At 44.6% G+C, this 15,762-nt stretch overlaps 1 long non-coding RNA gene across 1 annotated transcript in view; it reads right to left on the bottom strand.

Moving 5' to 3' along the window:
* Positions 1 to 15,762, bottom strand: part of LOC139165997 (uncharacterized) — a 153,827-nt gene that overhangs the window by 17,722 nt on the left and 120,343 nt on the right. The window contains exon 4 of the long non-coding RNA XR_011558862.1: positions 12,974 to 13,339. This is a non-coding gene — a long non-coding RNA (uncharacterized lncRNA). The remainder of the gene's footprint in view (positions 1 to 12,973; positions 13,340 to 15,762) is intronic.

Genomic DNA, 15,762 nt, shown 5'->3' with positions numbered 1-15,762 from the left:
GAGACTCCCCGAGATGTGATCGGCTAGGAGCGACTGGAGATGTTTTTCCGCCCAAAGGCCCAACTTGAGGGCCTCCCTCATGAGAGCCTTGGATCTCGTGCCCCCCTGTCTGCAGATATGGCTTTTTGTGGCAATGTTGTCGGTGAGAATGAGAACGTGCCGGTTGGGAATGCGAGGAGAGAAATGCTTCAGAGCCAGGGAAACGGCTCTTAACTCTAGCCAATTGATTGGCCTGGAAGCTTCCTCCGGGGACCACGTGCCCTGGGCTATCATCCCCTGGGCGTGGGCGCCCCATCCCGATAGACTGGCATCTGTGGTGATGACAAATTGATCCGGGCACCTGAACGGGGATCCTCTGTCCATGGCCGGAGACTTCCACCACTTGAAGGATCTGCGAACACTCAGTGGGATGACAATGCGTCGATTTGAGTTGCTGTGCCCCGATCTCTGAAAAGGCAACAGTAGCCACTGGAGTTCCCTAGCATGAAGGCGAGCCCAGGGAATGATGCCTATGCATGACACCATCTTCCCCAAAAGGGAAGATAGAGTAACTATGGATACTGAAGGATTAGATAAAATATTAGAAATTAACTCCACTATACTGAGTTTTCTCTCGGGAGAGAGAAAAACCTGGGAGGATTTTGAATCAATAATGGATCCCAGGTGAGAAATGGAAGTGGAAGGTTGGAGGTGACTTTTATCAAAGTTGATGGAAAATCCATGGTCCTGAAGGACTGACATGGTGACAGAAAGGTCTGTTTTCACTCTCTCTAGGGAGTGCCCATGAATTAAAATATCATCAAGATAACATAAAATGTGGATGGGAGATGCCCGGATATAGGCCGCCAGGGACCCCAAGAGCTTTGTAAAGACCCGAGGGGCCGAGGAAAGGCCAAATGGCATCGCCCTATACTGGAAATGCCTGCCTTGAAAGGAAAAACGTAAAAATTTTCTATGGCATTTGGCTATAGGAATGTGAAGGTAGGCCTCAGTGAGGTCTAAGGAGACCATGAAATCTCCCGAGTGAATGGCGGCCAAAATAGAAGACAAGGAGTGCATCTTAAACTTCCTATATCTGATGAATAGGTTTAGTTTCTTTAAATCCAAAATGGCTCTCCAACCTCCGGAGGACTTTGGAACCATAAATAGAATGGAGTAAAAACCTAGGCCCTTCTGACCGGAAGGGACCGGTTGAATGGCTCTGATGGACAAAAGATGAGAAATGGCCTCCTCCATACGGTTACAATCAGAGGATGACCTGGGAGAAGGGCAGGAAATAAAACGTTTAGGGGGAGGAGAAACAAATTCTAAAAGAAGGCCTGTTTGAACAGTGTCAATGACCCAAGGGTCCTTGGAGGTGAGACGCCAATTAGAGGCGAAATGAGCTAGGCGACCCCCTATGGGAATGGAGGCAAGATTACCATCTAGGTTTCTTTGAAGCCCTGTTAGAGGAAGCTCCCCTTTGGAAACGAAACCCTCTACCCCTGGAGTTCCTACCTTGGGAACGAAAGCGGGGGGAATACTGACCTGGAGATCTCTGATAGGAAGCCGCTTGATCTTGCTGGCGCCCTGGGCGACGAAAGGACTGCGTTTTGGTAACCTTTTTCGTGGTTGGACCCAAAACCTTCTTCTTGTCCGTGGTCTCCGTGAGGAGTGGATCCAGAAGATCACCGAAGAGAAGGTCGCGCTTTAAGGGGCCCTGGGATAACTGCCACTTTTGGCGAACTCCCGCTTGCCAAGGGCGAATCCATAGGAGTCTTCTTGCCGTTGTGGAGGCTGCAATAGACTTAGCAGAAAATCTAGTAGATTGCAAGGTGGCGTCAGCCACGTACTGGGCAGCTGCAAAGACCTTGTTGAAGTCTTGTTGACCTCTCAAGTCATCGGGAGGAATGTGCTGTTGAAGTTGGCGAAGCCACAGCAGCATGGCTCTGGAGAAGAAGGAGGCCGCTGCAGAACTTTTAATGGCCCAGGAATCAGCGGTGAATCCTCTTTTGAGCATTTGCTCGATGCGCTTGTCCTCTGGGCGGAGGACTTCCTCCGCCTCGCCTGGCACAGCCGCTGCTGAGTGGAGAATCTTGACAGGTTCATCTGGTTTGGGAAAAGCTAGAAGCTCTTCATAGGAAGAGGAAAGTTTATACAACTTCCTGTCCTTGGTGGAGGGGTTAAGGCCAGAGGCTGGAAAATCCCATTGTTTGAGTAAGGCATCTTTAAATAATTTAGGCATAGGAATTACCTCGTTATCCTCCTGTTCCTCTGTGAAGTAAGGTAAATTCTCCTCCGGGGGATCAGTGGAAGTGGAGGCTTGTTTCTCCTGGGCCGCTAATCCCGTAGAAATTCTAGCTTTGAGGAGGAGAGATTTGAATAGTTGAGAAGGAAAAATAGTAATTGGAGGAGGGACTTTTATTTGGGATTCCTCATCCTCTGATAAGCCCTGAAAAGGGTCTTCATCCTCCTCTACATCCTCATATTCATCCTGGGAGGATTCTGAATCATCCTGAATAGGAGGTCTGACCGCTGGGGAAGAACCCAAGGGGCGGGAGGAACGAGAAGGAGGAAGAGGTAAAGGAAGCTCATTGATGGTGGAGAGTTTGGCATCAATGGCTTTGGACAACACAGCAAAAATAGATTGGAACTCAGGAGGTAAACTGGAAATATCAGCAGAAATGGCAGAAGAATCCCTAAAGGCCTGGGAGGATCCTGGCTGGGGGGAATCTTCAATAATATCTGGTTCCTCTGGACCTATGCCCCATAGGTTAGGTTGGGGTCTGTCTAGGTTTGGCTCATCCAGAGATAACACAGGGACCCCAGAAGGAGGCAGACTAGAGGCCTCTGGTGGGTCTTGACTACTGATTACTTGGGCCTGCACTTTCAAACGTTTTGCTGATTTGTCATGGATTTTTTGTAGGGCTAGGTCCCTTCTCTTCTCGGCCCTGGTGACCTTGGTCGAGGGGCGGGCCCCTGGAGAAGAGGAGGAAGAGGCCTGGGGGATACTAGTAATCTCATCGCCTGTAGGCCTGGCCTCTCTGGGACCTTTAGTTGTGCCTCTCTTGGGAAAAGTAGCCATAGTCTGACAATTAACAGAAGACAAGGCTGAGCCAATAACTGAATTATAAGGAGAAGAATTCAAGGACTTCCCAAGAGGAATGGATCCTGCTTCGAGGCCTCGAAGCTGCTGAGACGTGAGGACAATCTGGGCAAACCCAGAGTTCGTGCCCCCAAATCCAGCGGGGCCAGCCTCCCTAAACTTTGTAATTAAGTAAACCAAGGCACTCTGGTTGGAGGCTTAGCCGGTGGAGAATTTAGCCTGGGACCCCCAAGGCCCGCTCCCGGATCCATGCGGTGGACTGAGGCCTACGCGGCTGGCAGAAGGCCAACACAAGAGGCCTAGATATTTAAAAAAGGGCGCGAAGGCCTTCGCGCCGAAAAGATCGCTCCGGAGAATTTCTTAAGGGAAAAGCGATCGACTAAGTCCAGGAGACTAAAAGGCGTCTCACTCCGCAGGAGGTATTTTATAAGCCCTTAAATATTTAAATACAATAAATAATCAATATTTCAATGGATAAATACTTGCACCAAGACCTCCAGGCCAAGGGATTAGAAGAATCCACAAGCGGCCGCAGGAATCGTAACCGGCAAAACCGCCGGGGGAAAACGAAACCGCAACTTCTCCCAAGGAAAAAAACCGAGCCGCTTTTTTACTTTTTTTCTTTTAAACGGCTGGCGCAATTAGTGCAAGTAATTAAATAAAGACAATAAATCTTACTACTTTTTGAAGGAAAGATCGAAGGGAAGGTGTTAGAATGTTGAACGAGCTATCACAATACAACCGCAGGATATGCGAACTGAGCGAATTCTGGGGAAGGGGCGGATCCGGCAAGCTTTTTTAATACTAGGCTCAGTTCCACCGGATTGGACATGAGCAACCATGTGACTGCTGGACCCGCTCCTTCAGTACGGAGAAACAGAGAGAAAGCAAGAGTGAGAGAGAGAAAAAGCAAGAGAGAGAGAGAAAGAAAGCAAGCAAGAGAAAGAGAGAGAAAAGGAGAGGAAGGGAGAGAGAGAGAAATGAGCAAAAAGGGGAGGAAAAAAGAGAAATAAGAAAATGATTGAGACAGAGAATGAGAGGAAAGAGAGAGAAACAAAAGAGAGAGAGAAGTGACTCTTGATTTAAAGCATATGATAAAAAGCACCCAAAGAATAAGAGAGAAACCCCCCCCAGCCCTCACCTGTTTTGGAAATGGTTCAAGAGCGTGTATACACACACACGGGTGGGGAGGAGATGGATGGAAAAATAGAGGAGAGTGTCTTACGGTGTCATTTTGTGTCATTTTAGTTGGTGGTGTGCCCCAGGATTTTAAAATTTTAGTCAGGCATTTTGTGGCTCCAGGTGTTTTCTTTTTTGTGGGGAAATGGATCCAAATGGATCTTGGAGTGTTTAGGTTTGCCAACCCCTATCCTACACCATTTCAGGCAAGTGACTGTCCAGTCTCCTTAAAAACCTCCACTAATGAAAGACCCACAATGTCTGAAGGAAAGCTGCTCCGTTGGGTGATTGTCCTCACTGTTAGGAAGATTCTCCTTAATTCCAGGTTGCTGGTTCAAGGTTAATGATGCATTATCCAAGATTCCAGGTTAATGAGACACAACATGTCCTGCTAAAGTATTTGGGAGGGCAAGGTGGAACTCCATCCTCTCACTTTTCTAAATCCGTCTCATCAGAAGGTAACAGGAACTGGACCTCAAAATTTTGCTGTGGTGTATCCTTCCTTTCCTCCCCACTAAGTCAGAGGTCTTCAAACTTGGCAACTTTAGCTGGCTGGAGAATTCTGGGAGTTGAAGTCCACAAGTCTTAAAAGTTGTCAAGTTTGGAGATCCCTGTGCTAAGTAATAAGATGAGTCCCAGCGACCAGTTATGTCCCACTGAGTCGGCCTCCTCCACGTCCCGTCAACTAGGCAATGTCACTTGATAGGACCAAGGGGAAGAGCCTTCTCTGTAGGGGCCCCGGCCCTCTGGAATCAGTTCCCTGCAAGGATTCATACTGTCCCGCACCCTCCTCGCCTTCTGTAAGAGTCTAAAGACTCATCTATGCTGCCAAGCTTGGGGCCATTAGACTCTAGCCCCTGACCGACGAATGATATGTATGTTGTTGTTGTTGTTTTTGAGTGGGAATGATTGGTTTTTAATATAATGGGGATTTTAGATTAGATAAGTGGGGTTTATATTAATTGGATTTAGGATTTGTATTGTATTGTTCTTTTTATATGTTGTAAGCTGCCTCAAGTCCCTGGAGAGGGACGGCATATAAATCAAATCAAATCAAATCAAAAAATAAAGGTTTGTGTGTATTCATGTTTTTTTTAAGAATGTATATGAACTTAACCTTCCTAATAAAATTATTAAAAATTCAAAATAAAGGAAGGAAAGAAGGAAGGAAGGAAGGAAGAAGGAAAGAAAGAAGGAAGGAAGGAAGAAGAAAAGAAAGAAAGAAAGAAAGAAGGAAGGAAGAAGGAAAGAAAGAAGGAAGGAAGGAAGGAAGGAAGAAGGAAAGAAAGAAGGAAAGAAAGAAAGAAAGAAAGAAAGAAAGAAAGAAAGAAAGAAAAAAGTGTATGGGTCCTTTTTGGCCACAAACTTTTTTAATAGCCCTAGAAACAAGAAACAGGTTTCTCTTGCAAAATTTACACATTCTAAAAAAAATTTAAATTATTTTTTGGTCGCCTGTGGTGGAAGCTGCACGCTTGGGGTTTCCTACGTGTTTCTGGTGGTACGGAAAGGTTAGCTGCTGTCATTTTCCCCAACCGGTTTGAATTTTTACATACACCCACAGGAAAGAGGCTTGGTAATTCCTTCGTACTACGCCTGAGAACCCATTTCCCCAACTATTCTGCATCTACATAGTGTGAGGGAAAGATTTTTTAAAACAAGAAAAGAGAAAATCTGACTCATTCACACACTATCATTTTCATTAAACACGTTCAGTCGCCTGAGATCCGGTTAGGAAAGTCAAGGTACTAGAATAAACCTGCATGCTAGGGTTTTGGGGGTTTTTTTCAGAAAAAAAGAGGGAGAGGGGAGAGATAACAAGAATGGGGAAGAATTTTCTCCTTCCATCAATCAGCACAAAATATCTCACTGAGATTCCCTTTCCTTATTATGGAACTACAACAAATCGGGGCATTTTATGGCCCCCGAGTCACATCTAAACCTAGTGGTTGGAGTGCAGTACTGCAAGCTATTTCTCATGGTCACCAGCTGCCAGCAGTTTGGCAGATGAAATCTCAGTAGGCTCAAGATTGACTCAGCCTTCCATCCTTCCAAAGTGGGTAAAATGAGGACCCAGATTGTTGGGGGCAAGAGGCTGAGTGTCTAAACCATTCAGAGAGGGCTGAAAAGCACTACTGAAACACCTCTATAATGTCTGGTTTGGTGCTGCAACCCAACAGGACCGACACAGACTTCAGAGGAGAATCAGAACTGCAGAAAAAACAATGGCTGCCAACCTGCCTTCCATTGAGGACCTGTAGACTGCACAAGTCAAAAAGAGGGCAGGGAAAATATTTACTGACCCCTCGCATCCTGGACACAAATTGTTTCAACAGCTACCCTCAAAATGTCGCTACAGAGCACTGCACACCAAGACAACTAGACACAAGTGCAGTTTTTCCCAAACGCCATCACTCTGCTAAACAAATAATTCCCTCAACACTGTCAAACCTTTTACTAAGTCCTTTTCCTCCCACTTAGGACTGTATGACTGTAACTTGTTGCTTGAATCCTTCAGATTTTTATTAATATTGATTATTTCTTCATTTCTTATTTGACCCCTATGACAATCATTAAGTGTGGTACCACATGGTTTGTGTAGTATTGATTGTTTTTAGTAATATTAGGCTTGTATTATATTGCATTGTTATTGTTGTTGTGAGCCGCCCCAAGTCTTGGGAGAAGATTTATTTATTATTTATTTATTTATTTATTGGATTTGTATGCCGCCCCTCTCCAGAGACTCGGGGCGGCTAACAGCAATAATAAGACAGCGTACAATAATAATCCAATACTAAAAACGATTAAAAACCCATTAATATAAAACCCAAAAATACATACAGACATACCATGCATAAAATTGTAAAGGCCTAGGGGGAAAGAGTATCTCAATTCCCCCATGCCTGGCGGCAGAGGTGGGTTTTAAGTAGCTTACGAAAGGCAAGGAGGGTGGGGGCAATTCTAATCTCTGGGGGCAGTTGGTTCCAAAATGGCAGCATACAATACAGCAAACGAGATCACTATGCTGGATTTCGTATTTCATCACCAGTCGGGCACTTCCCAAGCAGCAAATTGTTTGCTGTTCCCAGTAAAGCGGCCTTTTGCAATTGACAGATGGAGATTTTGTCAATTCCTATGGTTTTCAAATGTCCACTGAGATCCTTTGGCACTATGCCCAGCATGCCAAGTACCACTGGGACCACTTTCACTGGCTTGTGCCAGAATCGTTGCAGCTCGATTTTTAGATCTTTGTATTTCACTAATTTCTCTAGCTGCTTCTCCTCAATTCTGCTGTCTCCTGGGATTACGATGTCGATGATCCATACTTTCTTTTTCTCTACGATCACGATGTCTGGTGTGTTATGTTTCAGAATTCAGTCAGTCGGAAGTCGGAAGTCCCACAGTAGTTTTGCTTGCTTCATTTTCGACCACTTTTTCGGGCTTATGATCCCACCAGTTCTTTGCCACTGGTAAATGGTAGTTCTGGCACAAGTTCCAGTGGATCATCAACCATCAGAATTGACAAAATCTCCGTCTGTCAATTGCAAAAGGCTGCTTTACTGGAATCGGCAAACATAATTCGCCGCTACATCACAGTCCTAGGTGCTTGGGAAGTGCCCGACTGGTGACGAAATACGAAACCCAGCATAGTGATCTTGTTTGCTGTGTTGTATTGACATAATAATAATAATTTAATGGAATTGACAAAATCTCCATCTGTCATCTGCGCCACAGCATCATGTAGTCAGTCTGTGCAATCTTTTTGCAGCAGCTGAGTATGTGATCGATTGTTTCAATTATTATTATTATTATTATTATTATTATTATTATTGTTGTTGTTGACAAATGTATCATACACACCAAGACAAATTCCTTGTGTGTCCAATCACACTTGGCCCATAAAGAATTCTACTCTATTCACACACAAAAAAGCGATATGGATGTCTAAATTCTATTGCTAGCCATGCCATTCCCAAGGCTGCCCATGAGCCTACTTCCCCCCCCCCCCCCCCCGAAACTTGGCAGGAGCTCCGTTTTCCCATCTACCCTCAGCTCTTTCTGAGTCAGCAAAGGCCGGGCTAAGAAATGTCATCCCTCACAGGGTAATTTTAGCCCCATCAAGCAAGTATCTCTATCAGGCAGATGGCGAGGTACCTGTAAGGCAAGGAGAGCAAAGGAATGAACCAAGTCAGAGGCCCTGCGCTGAAAATAATTAAGGACCGCTGATTCGATGGGATGGGAAGAGGGCCAAATTGCACGCTGTTTCTTGGACAGCACTGAGCACACAAACTGTGTCCACACCTTTCACACTTAAGCCCAAGGACTGCTCCAATTTAAGCAGCTGGGGAAAAGCCAACTACAGGCCCTGAGCCGATACGGTATCCCGTTAAAAGGAAAACAGTGCACAACAGCAACGGAAGATCTTCCAGGTATGATCGCTTATAATTCATCCCGGATATTCAGGAATAGTCGAAGCGAGGGTCTTTTAACACGCTCCCTGTGACCAGGATTGGAATTCGGGGCTTCCAACCACCCGCTATTTCATTCCCAGGATTCAGTCCAAATATAGAGTATTACTGCAGCGAGAATTGTGTATGCGCAGTTTTGGAAGCAAGAAAAAAACTCCAACTACCTTAAACCTCTTAATTAAAATCATGGAATGCACAGAAATGTCCAAATTGATAATGGAGATACAAATTATGAATGAATCTGACTTCTACAGGGCTTGGGAGAAATTGTATCATTGGCTAAAAAAACCCACTTAACTACCATTAAATAAGAAGAAAAAGTTAGTAACAACCCCACCTTCAATACGAAATGAAAATAACTTTATAGTTTCTTCCCTAAAAGGTATTGATCATGACAACCTGAAGACAAATACCAAACCCTATGAACATAACTTTTGATATTGACTATAAAGATAAAATATGCATAGTACTTCATCGCTATTGATATACAGTAATACCTCGTCTTACGAACTTAATTGGTTCCGGAAGTAGTTTCGATAGGCGAAAAGTTCGTAAGACGAAAAATTGTTTCCAATAGGAAACAATGTAAAAGCGATTAATGCATGCAAAGGGGGAAAAAAAAAAAAAAATGGCGCTCTGCTGTGTGCCACCACCCAGCTGTCACCTTTTAAAACAGCCGGGGGGCTTCTCGGCGTTCTCCTGAACGCCGAACCCGGAAGTTCAGGTTCGGGTTCCAGAGGCCGCCGAGAAGCGCCCGGCTGTTTCAGAAGGTGACAGCCGGGCGGCGGCGCTTCTCGGCGGCCTCCCGAACCCGAACGTGAAAAGTTCGAGTTCGGGAGAACGCCGAGAAGCCCCCCAGCTGTTTTAAAAGGTGACAGCTGGGTGGCGGCGCCCAGCGGAGTGCCATTTTGCGATCTGCGGTGGGTTCGTAAGCCAAAAAAAGTTCGTAAGAAGAGGCAAAAAATTTCCAAACCCCGGGTTCATATCATGAAGGGTTCGTATCACGAGGGGTTCATATCATGAGGTACCACTGTACTAACCTTTATCAAACCATATCTTGTTATCTTAACAAACAAAACTATGAGGATATGCACACCTAGCACTCATTTGAAACTAACAGGGCCATGTTAGCACAACAGGAGAAACCCGAATCTAAAGTTAAGAGGGTATCTCCACCCAGGTTAGAGTTCATTTCCTTGCATCTCCTCCCACAAGCCCATCACATGAACCATACATTCTTCTGCCAGCGTATCCTACAACTCCCAGCAGCTTCCGGCCAGATGCTGAACAAAGGCTGACCTTGAGAACTTAAAAAGGAATGGGTCATGGCATGCAACCACCACCACCCACCTCTCCAAGTTCCCACATTCAAAAAGAACATAGCATAATTTGGCAGGCCAAAACCTCCAAGGATTCCAGCTTCGGCCTGACACCTGAAATGTTTGAGAACAAGGCACTCAAACACTGAAGATTTGGGGGTGCAGGTGAAATTGTTTCTCCTCTCCCAAACAGAGGACTCCAATACCCTTTTCCTCCCCCCTTCCACACCCCACAGAGCTTTGCTTATGTCTGAACACATCTTTCAGGCCTTCCCTGAAACCTATTAATGGAGTAATGGCTTCACCACCAAACCATTTGCTAGGATCAGCTGTGACAAGTTGCTTGGTAGACAACAAGCGAACTGATTAACCTTTCAGTGCGTAACTCAGGTTTAAACGGGGAGGGGGGCTGTCTTTTCACTGCAACATGTCTGCACAGAGCTAGCATTTTAAACGTTAACCAGAACACCGTAATTGCAACGGCAACTTGGGCTAAGAAAACCCGGGCTGCTTCTATCTGAAATCCATGCTTTTTTTCCCACCCCCGAGGTCTTTAAGGTCATTTTGTTTCAGCTTGACCCATGCCACATTTGGCAAAGCTTTCCATAGCTGAAAGTTCTCCAAGAACCCAGTGAAGTACTGGATGTAATGAGTAGGCATGTCTCTATTGGAAAGCCAGAATAACAAGAGTTGAGAGAGGGGACCTTGGAGGTCTTCCAGTCAAACCCCTTGCACAAGCATGAGATTATTATTATTATTATTATTATTATTATTATTATTATTATTAATTAGATTTGTATACCGCCCCTCTCCGTAGACTTGGGGCGGCTCACAACAATAACAAAGGCAATGTAAGAACAAATCTAATAATTTAAAAAACACACACAAACACCCCCAGGCCTATACACACAAACATACCATGTATAAACTGTATAGGCCTGGGGGACATGTCTCAGTTCCCCCATGCCTGACGGCAGAGATGGATCTTAAGATCTTTACGAAAGGCAAGGAGGATGGGGGCAGTTCTGATCTCCGGGGGGAGCTGGTTCCAGAGGGTCGGGGCCGCCACAGAGAAGGCTCTTCTCCTGGGTCCCGCCAAACGACATTGTTTAGTCGACGGGACCCGGAGAAGGCCAACTCTGTGGGACCTACCCGGTCGCTGGGATTCGTGTGGCAGAAGGCGGTCCCGGAGATATTCTGGTCCGATGCCATGAAGATCCTACAGGGGGTGGACACAAAAATGGAAACACCTTGCAGCTCTTCCATGGAATCCAGATTTGTTTTTGTGGAAATTGGGTTCTGTAGGTCTATTGAGCTCTGCAGTGATTTTAGGAGCTGCAGTCTTGCGATCTGCTCTAACAATTCGCTTTAGAGCCCGACGGTCTCTCTCAAGACAACTTCGATTTTCGACCAGACCTGTGCTTGGCTGACGACATTTTCCCTTCTCTTTCAAAAGCAGTCATTACTTTTGAGACATGACCTCTTGAAACGCCAAACATTCAGGCACTTTCTGTTACACTGACGCCTGCCATTCGAGCACCAACAATTTGGCCTCTTTGAAAGTCTGAGAGGTCTGCCATTTCTAGGTTATAACCAATATCCTTAAATTTTGTTTAAAAAGGTTTAAAAAATATATCACATAACAGAATTTAAAAAAACATTAAAATATGACAAGTTTTGATTGATTTGAACATGTTCAAACATTATACCAAAAAGTCCAAGTGTTTCCATTATTTTGTCCACCCTCTGTATATCAGTGATGGTGAACCTTTTTTTCCTTGGGTGCCAAAATGGTGCCCACACCCATAATTCAACGCCTGTGGACAGAAAAAACAGCATCCTCCACCCCCCCCAGAAGCCCTCTGGAGGCTGGAAATTACCTGTTTCCCAACTTCTGGTGGGCCCAGTAGCCTTGTGTTTCACCCTCCCCAGGCTCCAAAGGCTTCCCTGGAGGGTAAAAACGCCTCCCCCTCCCAGGCTCTCTGGAAGCCAATAACTCCTCCCAGAGCCTCTGTGTGAACCAAAAATCAGTTGGCCGGCACACACATGCACATTGGAGCAAGCTAGAGCAACGGCTCACATGCCAGCAGATATGGCTCTGTGTGGCACCTGTGCCAGAGGTTCCCCATCACTGTACTGTTGTACATACTCTTGATCAGTTGGAGGATGATGAATATATATTGAGGACTCAGATTCAGATAGTGTTTATAAAGTAGTGGGGCCCCCGGGGTTACAGGTAGTAGAACAGGTGGGAGGCCAGCCACAGGATGGGGCTATGAGTTCAGGATCTAGTGAGGGAGAATTAGAGGCACGCTGGGTTAATCCTAAATTCAGAAGAATTCAGAAACGTAGAGAGCAAAGGTCTGGAAGAAGATATTAAGGAGATGAATGGGTTAAATAATTCAGTGAGGTAATTGGCACGTCATGGGACTAGTAAAGAAGAAGGGTGGAGTTTCAACATTGCGGAACAAAAGGATGTTGATTTTTTATGCCACTCTCCAAGTAAGCCAAAAATTCTGTGTGATTAACTGTCTGTCTGCTGTTTTTTAGTGAGCATGCTTTTACGAAATAAATCTTGTCTAGCAGAGCAGGAGAAGGAATGTAAGGAATGCAATTAAGAGAGATTAGAGCCAGGAGAGATACGCCAGGATGAAATGTGTGTATAACCGGAAGAGAAGAGAATAAAATGGAGTTTCTTTGTTTATGAAATAATGTGTTTGATAAAAGTTATTTGCACTTGCTGAATTTCTACCAGAAACCAGAACATGTACTAGATCATTTCAGACAACTGGTCCAATCTTTCTTAAAAGCCTCCTGTGTTGTAGTACTCACAATCGCAATACATCTGAATCTCCATTAAGGTAACACTAATGAAGTGATATACAAGGTTGGGTGATCAACAAAGAAGAGCTTGAATTAGTTACCTTGTGTTCCTATTTTTTTGTCCTCAAGTCCAAAATATTTGCATCACAATTTGCAGGTGCTCCATTTTGGTTCTGCTTTTTATGTCAATCACTCTCTGGATTATTTCCATGTTCCTTGGGTTCTAAATGGGCTCTTTTCTTTCTTTCTTCCTTCCTTCCTTCCTTCCTTCCTTCCTTCAGCTCCTTGTTTTTCTTGGAAGCTGTTATGGTTGGTGGTCCACTCCATCCTTATGAACGATCGTTTTGAAAAGGCCGACACAACCATCCAGTCAAAGTTCTTCTCATTTTCAGTTAAAAAAAACCCCCAAATACAATCCAGGAATTCGATATAAAAGATAGCTTCATGAGTTTGATCTTCTTAGATAACTGGGGGGAAAGAGAAAAGTGAGAAACATAAATCACAGCTTCTAGCATAAGATCAGTTTATTTTAAGAAATCATCACCCTCGCTAATGAGAAATTAGTCAACCTTGAGCCAGTCAGGATCGAACTGCTGGCAGTGAGCAGTGAGTTTGCTTGCAATATATGCTCTCACCACGGCTTCTGGGATTGCAAGGTACTTTTAAATTTAAAGGCCCTATATTTTTATTTTACATGTATGAATGTATTTATGTATGTATGTTCCATATTTTGCTGATAATGAAAAGAAATTAGGAATATCAGCAAAAATATATTACATTTATAGATTATAGTTGTCGGCTATAAAAAAGCTGTATGCTCCTTCCATAAACCAGGGTGACTCGACATATACAGTGATACCTTGTCTTACAAACTTAATTGGTTCCGGGACGAGGTTCTTAAGGTGAAAAGTTTGTAAGATGAAACAATGTTTCCCATAGGAATCAGTGGAAAAGCCATTAATGCGTGCAAACCCAAAATTCACCCCTTTTGCCAGCTGAAGCTGCTGTGATTCCCCTGAGTCTCCCCTCCATGGGAAACCCCACCTCCGGACTTCCATTGCCAGCGAAGCGCCCGTTTTTGCGCTGCTAGATTCCCCTGCTGGGATTCCCCTGCAGCATACAAAAACACGGAAGTCCGGAGGTGGGGTTTCCCATGGAGGGGAGCCTCAAGGGAATCCCAGCAGCGCAAAAACGGGTGCTTCACTGGCAAAGGAAGTCCAGAGGCAGGGCACCCAGTGGCGGCGGCATGTTTGTAAGGTGAAAATATTTTGTAAGAAGAGGCAAAAAAATCTTAAACACCGGGTTTGTATCTCGAAAAGTTAGTATGACGAGGCGTTTGTAACATGAGGTATCACTGTATATTGTGTGTGTGTTTTTATAGATTTTTACAGGTACAAGCATGAAGGTCTTGGCCTATTTGGGTTTCTTCCCGTGTAAGTTTCAGAGACTCCTGGCGACATTTCAACGAGGTCCCAAGCAATTTGAAGTTGTGTGGACTTCAATTCCCACAAACTCTGGTCTAGACACTCTACACAAATGAGATCACAAACGCTTATGCCAGGAGTATCACACTCAAGGCCCAGGAGCCGGAGCCAGCCTGCAGAATGCTTAGATCCGGCCCATGGGACCGGATCCAGCAAAGGAATGTGTGTGGCCCTCCCGAGCTCTATTTTCACTGGCAGAGGGTTGCAAGAGGCCATCACAGCCATAAATGGAACTGGCGAATGCAATGAGCGGCTCTCCTGAGCTCCGTTTTCACTGGCACAGCGCCTGGGCCGCCACAGGCACCCCCAACATGAGTGACGTCGAGCTGGCCACACCCACCCCAAGGTCAAACACAACCCTGATAAGGCACCCCTGGTTTATGCAGTATAATATAGAATAAAGGGAACCCTCAAATAACACATCCTAGATCTGAACGAATGAAATATTCTCATTGAATACTTTGTTCCGTACAAAATTGAATGTGCACAATAGCATGTTAAATTGATTGTCAGTCAGTGTTGCTTCCTAAGTGGACAGTTTGATTTCACAGAAGTTTGATTTACTTGGATTTATATTGTGTTGTGTGTTCCCTTTATTTTTTGAGCAGTGTAGATAAGATAGATGGATGAATAGAATAGAATACTTTATTGGCCAAGTGTGGTTGGACACACAAGGAATTTGTCTTGGTGCATATGCTCTCAGTGTACATAAAAGAAAAAGATACATTTAGACAGACAGACAGACAGACAGACCAACTTTGTCTACTCCTGGGATGGATGGATGGATGGATAGTTAGATAGATAGATAGATGGATAGATGGATAGATGGATGGATATTGGTAGTATAATATTGATTGATAGTATAGTATTGATTAGACTAATATTGATTAGTCAAGATTGACTCAGCCTTCCATCCTTTCAAGGTCAGTAAAATGAGGATCCAGATTGTTGGGGGCAATACACTCAGTTTCTGTAAAATGCTTAGCGAGGGCTGTAAAGCACTGTGAAGCGGTATATAAATGCTGTTGCTTGGTTAGAAAAGGGACCACCAGGCTACTTTGATTCCAGTTATCACCGAGATGGAGAGAAAAAAAACAAAAGCAAATGAGACAACTGGCCAGGCTGTGTGTGTCTCTGTGTTGTGGAATTTGCACTTTATCCTCAGCATGGTAACTTTTTAATTCAAGGACTGTTTACATAACACAGTCCCGTTTGTATGGGCATAGAAGGCAAAGCAGGTAGATCTGTTGATCCTTGGTATACACGCCCGAGTGCAAGGCAGCTATTTATCATCATCATCATTCTTTCAATGCACCCAATGCACCCAGGGTGTGTGTGTGTGAGTGTGTGTGAGTGTGATTATGATTAAAGATTAAATGACGTTCAAACGAAGCTTTCATTCGAAG

This window comes from Erythrolamprus reginae, chromosome 3, assembly GCF_031021105.1.
Source record: "Erythrolamprus reginae isolate rEryReg1 chromosome 3, rEryReg1.hap1, whole genome shotgun sequence".
NCBI classification, from domain to species: Eukaryota; Metazoa; Chordata; class Lepidosauria; order Squamata; family Dipsadidae; genus Erythrolamprus; species Erythrolamprus reginae.
This window is presented reverse-complemented; position numbering and strand designations above follow the sequence as displayed.